Here is a 13,827-nt window from a genome sequence, read left to right as displayed (position 1 = left end):
ATAGATAGATAGATAGATAGATAGATGATATAAGATAGATAGATAGATTAGATAGATAGATAGATAGATAGATAGATGATATAAGATAGATAGATAGATAGATAGATAGATAGATAGATAGATAGATAAGATATCTGTATTAGTTTCTTTTCTCATTGCTTCAACAAGATACCTGACAAGAAGCAACTCAAGGGAGGAAGGACTTATTCAAGTCCATGGTCCAGGGCAGTAGGTGTGGGTACAACCCATCATAGCAAGGCCTGACAGCAGGAGGGTGAGACAAGAAGTCTCCTCCCATCTGCAGTCAGGAAGCAGAGAGATGAAGGGCGGTGGCCAGTTACCTTTGTCCTTTTGCTCCGTCCTGGAGCCCAGCCTGTGGAACGTCCCTGGCCACAGTCAGTGTTGGCCTTCCCTCTTCAGGAAACTCACACACAGACCCTGAATCTAACTCTGGGCAAGGTGGCAATGAAGATTAACCACCACAGTGCCCTGTGGGGAACCTCAGTAGAAGAGTCAAACATCAGCCACATTCTACTGGGCAGTTAAATGTCCAGTCAGGGCTGCAGTAGGCAGCTGCTACAGTAATATAATAAGCATGTGATAAAGGCTCGGTCCCCAAGGTACTCTTATAGGGACATAATGGCACCTTTAAGAGATGGGATCCAGAGGGAAGTCTTTCTCTTACCAGAGGTGTGCCCTTGAAGAAGTCTCAGAACACTGGCCTCTGTCCCTTTCTCTTCCTTTTTCCCTTGCTCCCTAGCCATGAGCTGAGCCATTTGGCTCCATCACGACTTCTTGCCTTGATGCCCTGCCTTGCATAAGCCCCAAAGCACAGACCCTGTGACTGCAGACTGGGAACGCCAGAACCATGAGCTGAAGATACTGCTTCTCTCTACATGTCTATTACCTCAAACATTTCATTGTAGTAACAAAAACTTAACCGTCTGTGTGCTGGTATCTATTTCTCTCACAAGGCATTTGCAGCCAACTTTCCTGTTTTCTGCCCCTGGCACGACGTACTATTACAACAGAAGTTTCCAGGGGCTTTGTCACTATGTTCACATCCTGCTTGGATATAGATAGCTAGACAGGTCATGTAATCTCTCTGCACCTATTTCTAGGCTATAGGAAGGAGTTCCTCCCAACGCCTACCCCCCCCCCCCGAGTCACATGGTCATCTAAAGAGCTCCACAGACTGGATGCAAAGGAAGCTGCTGCTTCAGCTCCTTCCTTGTCACAGGACACAGTCATGGCACGAAGTCGCTTTAGAAATGCAAGCGGCAGGTGAGAGGGGGTTAACAACGCAATAGTCCTGCTGGCCAGAGAGCTCTCTCCACGGGAACTTCCTCCTGCAGTCTCCCTAAAGCATTTTGGTTGGTGTTTGTAGGCCACTGCCATCCTGGCTACTAGAGAGGGCTTTAGGGAGCGGCTACTGTTGACGCTGTTGACACTGAGGAAGAATGCAACTGTTGGCGTTGGCGAGACAGCTCTGAGCATGGAAGGTAGTGGTCCTGTCCAGTTGGAAAGAGGCCACAGACTGGTCATGGAGGGAAGTACGATTAGCAATTATCACACACACACACACACACACACACACACACACACACACACACACAGTTTAATTAAAGCAGGAACTAATTTTTAAGTAACTACCTGTGATGATCAGTTTTGATGTGTCAACTTGACTGGACTGAGACACGCGAGGGACTTACAAAGCTGCCCCTGCGTGTGTCTGTAGTGATGTTTCCAAAGGCCACTGGACTCCCAGGACGGTGTTTGAGGTGACTGGAGGAAGCAGGACCTGGGAGGATGCCCCCTTCCTGTATCATTCCTATCCACCAGGAAGTGACACACTTTGCTCTTGCCGCCACCGCCATGGTGTTCTGCTCAGGCGCAGGTGGTCGAATAACCACAGACCGAGCTCTGTGGAAACCCCCAAGCTAAAGAAAATCCCTCTTGGACATGTTTCTGTCACATCAATGGAAAAGCACTTGGTAAGTACCCCGAATCCCAAATCTACACCACGATCCCTCAATACACTTTTCATTGCCTCAGCGACAGGCCATGGGGGACACCAGTCATCAGAGCCTAGACAGCCGGCTCAAGAATGTGTCGGAGACGTTGTCAACTTCCTGCTGTACCAGACTGCTCTTCTAGCTAGTTTGCCCTGCTTTCAGCCCAAGGAAAGACAATCCCTTTTACCTACATGACGTCGTGGCCCTCGATTGCAGCCACTTACGTCAGGGTATTTGTTTGACCCTGAAGGAGCCAAGCTATTGGTGGTCAATACATACTTGCATGTTTTACTGCCTGACAACTTTGAAAAGCTGAGGGAATTTTGAACAGAGCCAAGAAAACATAGAACCCTGGAAAACGGTTCCAAGTTTTCAGCAATGAAGCCCCTCACCGCCCTATGTCTCCTCCTTCTCAAGTCCCGTTTATTTAAGTCTGTTGATTTAAACCAGAAGGCGATGCCAGACTTTCCCTCACCCAGCCAGGTGCAGCTTGTTAGGGATGCAGGTCCACGGTGAGGTTTGGGTGAGCTATAGTGCTGACGTCAAAACCAGAAGGTAGAAGATCATAAGCAACACAGCCAGGTCTGGCTACAGAGACCATGAAACCTAGAATCATGGGGTCCACCACCTGTGGCCAGGACCTGGAAGAGAAAAATCCACAGGAGAAGGCTCTGCCTCTGACCCTGGCTCAGTTTTAAACCTATGTGTATATAACTCTCTCTATAAAATCCATATGTGTGTATATCATGTATATATCATCCATACATATAATATCCATATACATGCTTACATACATATACAAATACACTATCCAGCACCTACATATATATATTTTCACGAGTTAAAAGTTGTCTATCGTCACACAAACCAGGTCTTTATTACTGTTTTGTTTGTATATTATCCCTATATGGTTTCATATAGTATTATGAGCTTTCTTTTAAAACTTGGTCAAGATCTGTTGAATAACCCTCACCACCCACTTTCTTGCTACACACGGGAGACCTCCCTGTTTGGCAGCACTGACTGAGCTAACGAGTGAAGCATTAAAAACCAGGTGCTCTGGATGGAAACGGTGAAGCCTATGCACACCCACCCACGGCATCTCTGGTAGGCTACAGAGAACACGGGAGGACAGTGGCTTTTCTCTGGGAACAGTACAACTGGGAGGCAATGCCCAGTGTATGCACGCAGATCAATGCATCTGCTCTCTGTGAGCCCCCCATGAAGCCAGCATCCAAGAAGAACCTATGCCCTGTATCTAGCCACTGTTTCCACACCATCACAAGGCCAAACTTAATACCAGATCTTCGCTATTCCTGTATTTGAATGCTGTGTGCAGCGGAGTCTATAGGATAAGCTTTGAGTCTGACCGCTGTTTGGTCAACGCAGCAGGTCTGAGGCTCTAACTCAGCCTTGATAAAACCTTGATTCATCTTCCTTGCTGTATTGTAGTCCACTGTGTAGCTTAACCCAATTAAAGTCTCGGCCCTTAGGTGATGGCTCTGGCTTGGGGGTGTAAACACTGCTCTAAACGGGTGTTCATTTCTACTCAGTGTCCACTCAGAAGGAGTTAGATGGGGTATGATGTATGCGGAGACTCAGCATTGGGGAACATTAAACCAGGCAGTTTGCAGGCCAGTTTGGAAAAAAATAAACATAGCAATAGATTCTCTTTCCTATATTCAGCATGAACATAGTTTGTGGGGACTCCTCCGGGCATTAACAATAAACAATCTAACAGCCGTGTTAGTCTATCCAAGGGAAGAGTTGTGAGAAAATGGGACCTCTTTCTAGACACTAACTAGGGAAGCTCAGAGAAAGCAATACTCCTAGTTTGTCACTCTAAAATGTAAACATGACATCTGGGGACACCCCGGAGGCTGCAAGTGTCTTGAGTCTCTGATTCCAGCCTGTCTCCAGACCTCTCTCATTCTGTTTTCAGACTGCGCATGTGAGGTATTTTTTTTCCAGTCAATGCCTGTAGGCATCAGCATTGAGGTACTGTCTGGGGATGGCAGGGAAGCATGGTGTCTTAGCTCGGACCCACCAGGCTTTAAAGCTGATGTCTTAAGGCAGACATTCTGGGCAGGACTTTACTTCTTCATCCCGGGATCTTCATCTGAGAAGTGGGTACAAGAATGGCCCCTCATCCCTCGCCCCTTGCTCCTCATATCACCCCTTACCACCTACTGTAGGCAGGAAAGTTGATCCCAGGGTCCCAAGAGTGGGAGAGAGCTGCCCCTGCCCCTGATCAGCTGCGGCACTCAGGAGAATGGGTCCTGCCCTTCACCTGGGAAGCATAATAGACTTGACCCTGTTGATGGGGGCACAGGCAATCTGGTCCCACCCTTCTTCTGCCCCTTCCCTATCCTTTGCTGCCTATGGCAGATGGGAGAGCTGTCCTGGAGATCACGAAAGTGGGATCAGCTGACCCTGGTCCTCACCGGCTACAGCACTCGGAAAAACAGGCCCTGCACCTCTCCAGGACAGTAGAACTGACCCTGCTGGCAGGGATGCAGGTAAGCCAGACTGAGAGCTGGAGAGAAGAACTGACCCTGCCTCTCTCCCATATGCCATGTGGCATGGGTGAGGGAGAGATACCCTCCTCCCTGCACCCCTTGCTACCTGTATCAGGCAAGGGAGCTGGCCATGGGGGCATGAGAAAGAAGAATTGATCCTATCCCTCATCAATTGTAGCACTCAGGAGAATGGGTCCTGTACCTCGCTTGGGCAAAACTGTAGAGCTGGCCCTGGTGGTGTGGGTAAGGCAGACCCTAGGGCATGAGAGCAAGAGATCTGGCCCCACTCCTCGCTGTCTGTTGCATTGGGCCAGCTGGCTGAAGCAGTGCTGGAGAGCTTACCCAGGAGGTGGTGATGAGGGAAATTTGGTGGGCCGACCAGCCCAGCTGCCATCCAGGCTCAGAACTGGAGCTCTGAGCTAGCCCATCTCTGCATCTACCTCATCTATAAATGGCTGCAGCATGTGAAGGGGCCAGACCTGTAGATCCAAAGCTGCAGAATCTCCATGACACAGGACAACAACGGCTATATAGCCAAAAGGAGCCCGCTAAGGGCCCAGCATCAATTGTATAGCAGAAGTCTGAGGCCTCAAACAAGAACAAGGATTCATTGCAATGAACACTTACAAGTAAGGGTGTACGGACTAAAGGGTGTACTGTGTGACTCACTGGGCCACACAACAGCTTCCATGCCTAGGTTTTGTTTGTGCTTTTTAAGTTTTTGTTTGTTTGTTTTTCTTTGGAATATTACGTTATTTGGGGGGAGTTGCAAGACTAGAGGGTGAATACAAAGAGATAGGGAGATGAATGGGATCAGGATGCATGATATGAAATCCACCAAGAATCAATTTTAAAAAAAGGAAAAAAAAAACGTTATCATATCCTGAGAAACCCTCAAAAGGTAGGCTGAGATGCCAGAATGAGCGTTAGCTACATCCATTCCAATCAACAACATCCACACAATTAGTGATTATTGCCATTTGTTTGCTGTCAGCTGAGGGGTGACCCCAGCTGGGTGGCCTTCTTTTTCCTCCCTAGCAGGCGTAAACTGTCGGTTCCCCGCCCCCAGCTCTTAGCAGCAGCGGCGGCAGCAGCATCCTGACTGCCAGCTCTGGAGTCACACTGCTCTGAGGCTGCTAATCCTCCCCCTCAGATGTGGTTAGCTAGGGATGGGGACGACAAGAAGGGGGATGGCCTAGTTGGAACACAGGGAAGCCAAGCTGAGCTCCCTGAAGCTGGCAGCCAGAAGCAAACAGGAAACAAATTAGTTTAATCGGGCAATGTAAACCAGCTTGGGCAGGCAGGCAGGCATGGAAGAGCCACCAAGCGAAGAGAGCTTGTCGACACTTCTCACTCAGTAAATGCAGGGATCAGTGTCACAGGCAAGCACCACGGAGGAGACACTGCACAGCCTGTTGGGGGCCCCCCATAATGTCAGGCGCTGTCCATCCTCTCTGGGGCAAGGACACGTGTGTGCAGACGTGCCTCGGTAGCCGGGATGCTTGGGAGTCCAGCAGCGGGGCTCAGAGTAGGGACAGCACGTGTTAGAGGTGCAGGTTTGTAGCTCGCAGGTCTGCATGGGGAGGGCAACCGTGGTTAGGTAGGCAGCCATCTTCAATCAGGGCTCGCACCCGTGTCGTCCATTTGACACGGCTATGTAGTGCAATTTCGTTTGCCTGAGGGGGATCGTGGACAATTTTTTTTTTATTTTTTTTTTTTTAAAAAAAAAAAAAAAAAAAAAAAAGGACCAGAGTGGGTCCTTTGTTTTTCATATGTTTTTCCTTCAGTCTGCTTTTTCCTTCTTCACATACTTTAAACTCATGCATCAGGTGAATGGAGCAGACCAATTCCTCTGTGGATTTTTCTTATTCATTCATCCACCAGCAAACACTGGTTGATGTGGGTGTGGTGTGTGCTGTATACAGCAGTTAGGCAGAACCTGATTTCAGTTCCCCTAAAGAGCTTTGATAGAAGATAAGTGTAGACCATTTCACAAGGCTGCTTTTAGTCCAGTGGGTGAAATGGGCATCAGATGGCCTGAGCGTTCTTTACAGATAAGATCAACAGCAGGCAAGAAAGAGTGGGAGCCATCCCGGAGGACTCAGGGGCTCTCCACCGAGGTGCTATGCAGAGGCACTACAACACTAGGTTCCAGTGCCTGAGCTGGCTACACCTAGATCTGCAGAGCAGATCTGGGTGCTCGCAACTTGAATCGCAACTTGAACAGATCAAATCCCACCTATCCTTAAGGAATCCATCTTCAGTGTCCACCTCAGGAGGGCCAGCGGCTCCGAGGCCTTCCGGGTCTTTCCTCATGTCACAGGCTGGCCCCACCACGCTGGGTACGGCAGCCGTCATCTGGGTGAAGCTGAATAGGGGAGCAGAGGGGATAGGTAGCAGAAGGGTACAGGTCACAGCCTTGTCTTGGGTTTTATAGGAAGAAGTGGGGGGGGGGGCACGCAAACTGCCAGCAGACTCCAGACTCATGAACCAGATCGGCGGAGCAAAGAATGAAGGCAACAAATAAAAAAAAGTGTTGGGGGACAGCTGCAGGTCAACCATGGCACCAAGAGTCTGCCGCCCCGGAAATTTGCTCTCTAACCTGGCCTCAGGACAGAGTCAAATTGTTCCTAGTTGCGAGTTATCTGCTGGTACCTGTAATCCAGAAAGCCTCTGGGATGCTCGGTCAGCAGATGCTCAGACATTTGGGTCTATTCCAGCTCAGCTTCGTGCTGTATGACTCTTCCTGAATCCTCATACTCTAGACAGCTTCTAACATTGTATGTGTCATAAATGCTGTGTCAGTCATTCTCATCCAGTATTGTTCAGGGAGAGGCAAGGAAAATAAAGCCCTCACGTGCTCAGCACAGATGTGGAACCCAAGTGCCCAGAGAGCCAACTGTGCCACAAACCGAGTGACTGAAAAGACAGAGCTCTAGGGCTCTAGGGTTGGACGTCCCTTGAGGGGTACCAGACAGCAGGAGCCTTTCAGGACTAGGACAAGGTGGGCTGGCCTCTTGTTGGCTTCTGGTGCTTGCTGAGTTGGCCAATTTTGGTGTTTCTTGGCATGGGGAAGCTCCACCTTGGCCTCTGCCTTCATCTTCACCAAGATTCTTATGTGGAAGTGAGACAGAGCCCCTGTTCTGTAAGGATGCAGTCAGACATATTTCCTACCCTACCCTGATGACCTCATTTTAACCTTGTCACCCCTGTAAGGACACTCGCTCCTCCTAATGAGGTAACCTTAGGAAAGTTTCACACGCTGATTTCAGTGTCGCTTAGGACAGTGAACGTGAAGAAGACGCAGTTTGGCACATAAACCCCTGAAATCTGAGCTATAAAAGGATCAGGAGTCATTCCCCAGCAGGTAGGATGGTACCCAACCCCAAGGGCTGGCAACTGGGAGGCTGAAGCAGGAGGATCTCAAGTTTGAGACTAGCTCTGGCTACATAGTAAAACCCTGTCTCAAAAACCCATGGGTAGAGATGTAGTTCCAGGCTAGAGTACTTGCCCAACATGCACAAGGCTCTGGGTTCCACCCACAGTGCCAAAAAGAAAATAGAAAATGTAAAAAAGTAAGAAAATCTGCTGTAGAACCCTAAAGCTCTGAGTCCCGGTGTGCTGCAGTTTGGAGTTTGGTCCCCAGCGTGACGGTGTTAAGTTGGTAGACTGTCAGGGGATGAGGCATAAAAGAAAGTGATGGGTTCGTGTTGCCTCTTGGGAGTGGGCTGGGTCTCACAGGACCAGGCAGCTCCCGTGACAGCCCTGCCACAAGACTTGGAACCTGCCCTTCCCTGCTCTTCCTGTTCATACTTAGGTTCTTTATGTAAGAAACTGATTTCCTATGGCCAAGGCCATGCTGAGGAAGTTCCATCCACCAGAATTATGAGCCAAATAAGTGTCCCTATAAATTATTGAGGCACAGGCATTTTGTTACTGCATTGTGAAGTCAACTAAGATATAAGGACGTTCACATCAGGAAATACTTCCTGGCTGGCCCAGAACAGCGATTCAATAACACGGGTACCACAGGTGATGGTTCCAGGCACTACATGCCCATGGCAGAAGCCTGGGTCCATCCAAAAAAAGAAGAAGAGCACCAGCCAGAGTGACCCTTGGGTATATGGTCCTCATGCCTGCCAGTGTCTCTGAGGTAACGATTTCAGAATCCATCATGAGTTCACAGGATGAATGCAAGCCCAAGATCCATTGGGGTTCCTCATGTTCCAAAGCCCCTGACTCTCAACTACAGTTCAGGGTGTCTGCACATCTGTGGTAACCACAGAAGCAAGGAAAAACGGGAGGGTCCTCCTCCCTAGTCCAGCAGTCCCTTCCCTTCTGGGCTGCACGGATCAATGGTGGTCACCTACCCACCTGAGGTCACTTGTTCCCACCCTGGCTGCTCCGCGGCTGTTTGGTCTCCCGGCTGGGGAGTTTGCAGTTAATTACCAGGCTCTTGGTGGCGGAGGTGGGGGGTGGGGGCTCATTGTTCTTCCAGGACATCTCCCTTTGTCAAAAAACAAAAACTTGTTGTAAGTGGCACTCTTGTAGGTTTACCGCGCAGACAGACTAATTGTATCTTTTAATCTGGGTCAGACTGCTCTTGCTTATTACAAATTGGCTCTGACTCCCACAGAGAAGGGAATGCGAGGCTCGCTGTAGCCAAGAATGCAGAGGCAGCTTTACCTGCAGACCTGCTGGGGGTTGTGCTCCTCGGGGATGCTCCAGTTGGTGCTCAAGGATGCAGGGCAACATCAGCTGTGGATTGCAGCTGCCTTAAGCCAGCAAGCCTCTCTTCTGCAGCTGGATGCGGGCCAGAGACAGTGATGAGCGAACACTCTCCCACCCCCATCCCAGGGCCCGTTTGTTAATACTGGGCTGCCTTACTGGGGAAAAGGGTCTTGGGATTTTGGCTGCTGATTTTGTCTTGGATTGGGTGAAACCTAAATGAAATCTGAAGTGTGCTTAGGACATAGACCAGAGAGATGGCGTGATGAGGCCACAAATAAAGACGTGCTGGCAGCCACTTGAACCTGGGGTAGTTGAGGAGGACCCCTGCTGGTGCCGTAATTTGGATCCAGGGGAAGCAATGTGGGCTCTGACCTCTAGACTTTAAAGAGACTATATTCCTGTTGGAATCAGCAGCCAGTACACAGGAAGTCTCCTGAGGCTCCCTTAGGAGATCAGTGTACAGGGACACTCTAGTTGGTGGCTCCAGGCAGGACCACCCACTTGACTAACAATAACAATACCTGGGTGCTGCTAGAATCCAGGATGGTTCCCTCCATCATTGTCTACCACTTAGACGGCGGAGGAACTAACTTTCAGATGGAATCTTCTGTCTCCAAAGTCCCCTATAAACTCCCAAGCCCCCTGCACCAGGTGTGCACACTCTCCATCCCTTGGGGAGACTGGGGTCCTTCAGTTGTTCTGATTGAAGACCGACTCTGCCCCTAGAGATGCCTGTCTGCTTTCCTTATGCCCAGATCTCCATCAGTTACCATTCAACACCAGCCCCTAGTGCATCAGTACAGTTAGGACGGCAATCTTGTCCCAGCTTCCCCGCACTGCTGAAGATGGTTGACTTCACACAGTCTCCATGGCAGGCTCGATCTCCTCCTCCACAAACTTGTAATTTTTTTTTGTTGTTGTTGTTTTTCTAGTTGTTTGGTTGTTCTATGATCTCTCTTGCCTTGGGCCTTTGACGAAGCTCCTCTGTCTGATAGAACCTCTTCCTTTCTTTGACTCGTGGGTTGTGTTTCTGAGGCAAGGGAAGAAGTCCTCTGCCACTTCTGCCCCCCGAAGCTATTCTACCAAGGAGGTCGTTAGTGAACGGGTGGGAAAATGAACGGAAGGGGCTCCAGAACCGTAACGCTGAGGGCCCAGTGGGCATCTGTGTGTTTAGAAAGCAGCAGAAAGTCAAAGTCAAGTTAGGAAACGATCAGGACTAAGACATTGAACTAAGAATAAGGTTAGTCTCCATACCCTGCTCAAACCCGCCCAGTGCTTCGCAGTTATCAGGAACCAAGTTCTTTGTATTCACACCAATCCTGTAACTGGCTTCAGTCTACAAAGTTACCTGAAGATTCACAGAGATTGCTGGAGTCCTGGCTGTCACAACCCCATTTCACACTAGAGAAGGAAGACAAAACTATAAATGGTGCATTACTTAGGTAAATAAGTCATCACAAGGTGCTACCCAGGAGCTGCTCCAGCATATGCCTGAGTCTCACTCGCCATGCCTACCGGGAAAGACCTTTTAGCCAGACCTTCTGCCAACCAAGCAAGGTTGCTGGTGATAAAGAGGAAGTGAAAGACATTGGAGAAGAATCACAGTTCTAATACTCAGGTATCTCTCAGCACCGAGCCGAGTAAAGTTACGCTCCGGCATGCTCAGAGTGGAACTGCACAAATACAACAGTCTATAGCTATTCCGTCCTGTGGGGACACCGTGGGTGATGACCAGATAGACCTTGGCTCTCAGGTTTCATGCTGGGGACACAGGGTCATAGTTCTACACGAAGATCTGTTATCCCTAAAGCCCCCCCCCCCAAAGAAAGTTTTCTGGGGAAATGAACCCAAAGCATGCATTTGTCAATAACAGGTCAATAAGGAGGAGTCTACTTACAGGTAAAGGGAGTGTGAACCACATCCCAGCAGTCTTTGCCCATCAGCAGGGCCTCGCAGGGATGCTGGCTCTGTGGGTACCATCCTGCTGTTTCTGTCCCTGGCAGTGGAGGTAGAGTGCCTTGCATTAGGTCAGGGGGGGAAGAAGACAGAAGCAGGAGGAGGGAGAAGGGAGGGGTTCACACCACCATCCAGACCTATGTGTCTGCCACAGCCCGCCTCTTGATTCTCGAACCACCTCTGAGCCAGCTGTTAGAATGTGCACCTCACGGATGAGGGAGAAAGCCATTTTCTCAAGGAGACAGATATGCAAGGTGTCAAATCCACATTTGACCTGGCTGAAGAACACAGTCTTCCCCGTCGATCACATCCAGAAATCAGGCTCGAGCCATTGCTACAACACCAATATGCTTCTATGTGTGTGTGTCCATGCCTCTCATGCGTGTGTGTCTGTATGTGTGTATCTGTGTGTCTGTGTTTGTGCGTGTGTGTTGGGGGGGTGCTCCTGAGTCACTTTAAAATGCTGTCAACCACTATCCCTCCCAGAACAATGACCACCATGACAACACACCTGAGGGTGTGGGTAGGGACTGAGAGCTCTGGTCCTTCATCTTTCTTCTGGTTCAGGTCTCAACCAACAAAGTCATTCAGCATCCAGGACCCTCCCTTGTTGGCACCAAAAAGCTGAAGCACATTGGCCCATGACCTGACTTGGCATTCCCTTATTCCCCTACACAGAGGTGACCCTCTTTTAGGAGTGTATAGAGCCTTTAGAAGGTGGGGCATGGCTGGCAGAAGGGCGCCCCTAGAAGTGGGCCAGCTCTTCGTGCCTGATATACTGTTGACTGTCTGCCATGATGTGAAGAGAGGAGCTCCCATGCGCATGCCTGCTGTGTGATGCTCTGCCCAGGCTCATTGGGTCAAGGCAGCAGAGCTGAGCCCTCTGAAAACACGGGACAAAGTAAACCTTTCTTCCCTTACATATTTCTGTCACAGTGATGCTAAAGTAATCAGCACACAGACTAAGCCTGGAGCCACTAAGACAGTGGGTGGGAAAAGACACGTGATCATGCTCTAGAAGACGTACCAGCATCAACCTGAACTGGACTCGATGCCATGGGTGCTCCGGAAGCAGTACTGAAGAGAAGAAGCAATTGTCTGGGTTATGGCATGAAGGATATGGATATAAACAAATGCAAACTAAAATCATGAATGGGAAAACTAGGATGGTGGCAAGGGAAAGGGAAAGACAGGGGCTAGACAGAAGATCCTGTAATTCTGTCTTTTCTCTCCCCACCCCCCCCACACCCTCAAAGGCAAGAGTTCTACCACTAAGTTATATCTCCTCTGTTTTGAGAGAGAGTCCCATAAACAGGCCAGGCTAGTCTCAGACCCTTAAGCCTTCTGCTCTGCCTCCCCAGTGCAGTGATTACAGACAGACATATGCCTCGTGCCCAATCTGTCATCTAGCCTAAACTAAATGCTGCATGTTCTAATATTTATGCAAATACTTTCTATGTTTTTTTTCAAATGCTGGACATATTCCAATACTATCATTTTGAGAGGCAGAAGGAGGATATATCTCCTATAGGAATTGTCACTGGGTGTAGCAGGGTGACTGACTACATGGGGGCCTAGGAAAGGGTCTAATCTCCTGCCACTTGGTGAGAAAGGCTACGGTTGGTCCCTCCAGACACCAGTCACAGGCAGCAATGTCTGAGAGCAGCTGGCGGCCACCTCCCAGGGTCCCACCCATGGGGTATGGCAAGACAGAGAGAGCTCCTTGGGAAGTCGGGCTTCCTCTGGGTGAAGGATGGGATCGTTCCATCTCTGTCAGCTACTCGGAGAAGGAAGTGCTGTAGAGAGACAGATTAGATCATCTATTATCAAGACGGCAAAGAGACTGAGGAGCTACCTGCAGTTTGCCAATTATCAGAGTCCTAGGGAAGGCTGCCTGCCTTCCTCCTCCCCGTCCTCCCAGCCCAGCCTCTCCAGAGAGCACAAATCAAGAGCTAATCCCTCAGAAGGGGCCTGATGAGGGGGCATGGTTGCTACAGGCAGTGACAGACATTGTCCAAGATAGGTGGATTTTCCTCTGCTCAGGCCAGAGAGGGAAGAACAGGACAGATGCATTCTGTGGTTACTGTCATCGCCCTACCAAATGCTTGCCTTAGGCTGGCAATCTGCTAAGAGTTCTTTCTGCTTCCTTCCTCTGGCTTCTGGTAGCATCTTTACAAGACAGTGGTGGTGCACACCTTTAGTCTCAGCACTGGGGAGGTAGAGGCAGGTAGATCTCTGTGAGTTCGAAACTAGTCTGGTCTACAGAGTGAGTTCCAGGACAGCCAAGACTGTTACACAGAGAAACCCTGTCTTGGCATGGGGGGAGGAAAGAAAAGGAAAGGGAGGGAAGGGAAGGGAAGGGAAGGGAAGGGAAGGGAAGGGAAGGGAAGGGAAGGGAAGGGAAGGAAAGGAAAGGAAAGGAAAGGAAAGGAAAGGAAAGGAAAGGAAAGGAAAGGAAAGGAAAGGAAAGGAAACTGAGGCAGACAAATCATCACCCAGATTCCCAGAGTGGCCTCCCCAAATGTGCCGTCTCAACCACGCCATTTACCTGTTGATGAGGCTTCATCAGACATCAGCTTTGCAGATGGAGAGAGGGGGCATGGTTC

At 49.6% G+C, this 13,827-nt stretch overlaps 1 long non-coding RNA gene across 2 annotated transcripts; it reads right to left on the bottom strand.

Annotated features, from left to right (window-relative positions):
- Positions 1-6,992: 6,992 nt before the first annotated feature.
- LOC126487154 (uncharacterized) lies at positions 6,993-12,416 on the bottom strand. 2 transcript variants are annotated; one of them, XR_007588300.1, is made up of 6 exons: positions 12,249-12,416; positions 11,163-11,261; positions 10,520-10,666; positions 9,787-10,427; positions 9,221-9,337; positions 6,993-9,041 (listed from the first exon to the last, which is right to left on the bottom strand). It is a non-coding gene; the product is annotated as an uncharacterized lncRNA (long non-coding RNA). The 2 variants fall into 2 exon arrangements; XR_007588299.1 differs by having other exon boundaries at positions 9,221-10,427.
- Between the last annotated feature and the right edge of the window lie 1,411 nt (positions 12,417-13,827).

Source organism: Alexandromys fortis, unplaced genomic scaffold (genome assembly GCF_014885135.2).
Source record: "Alexandromys fortis isolate MF-2015 unplaced genomic scaffold, M_Fortis_MF-2015_v1.1 scaffold_178, whole genome shotgun sequence".
NCBI classification, from domain to species: Eukaryota; Metazoa; Chordata; class Mammalia; order Rodentia; family Cricetidae; genus Alexandromys; species Alexandromys fortis.
The sequence above is the reverse complement of the archived record's forward strand: the minus strand, read 5'-3'. Positions and strand labels throughout refer to the sequence as shown.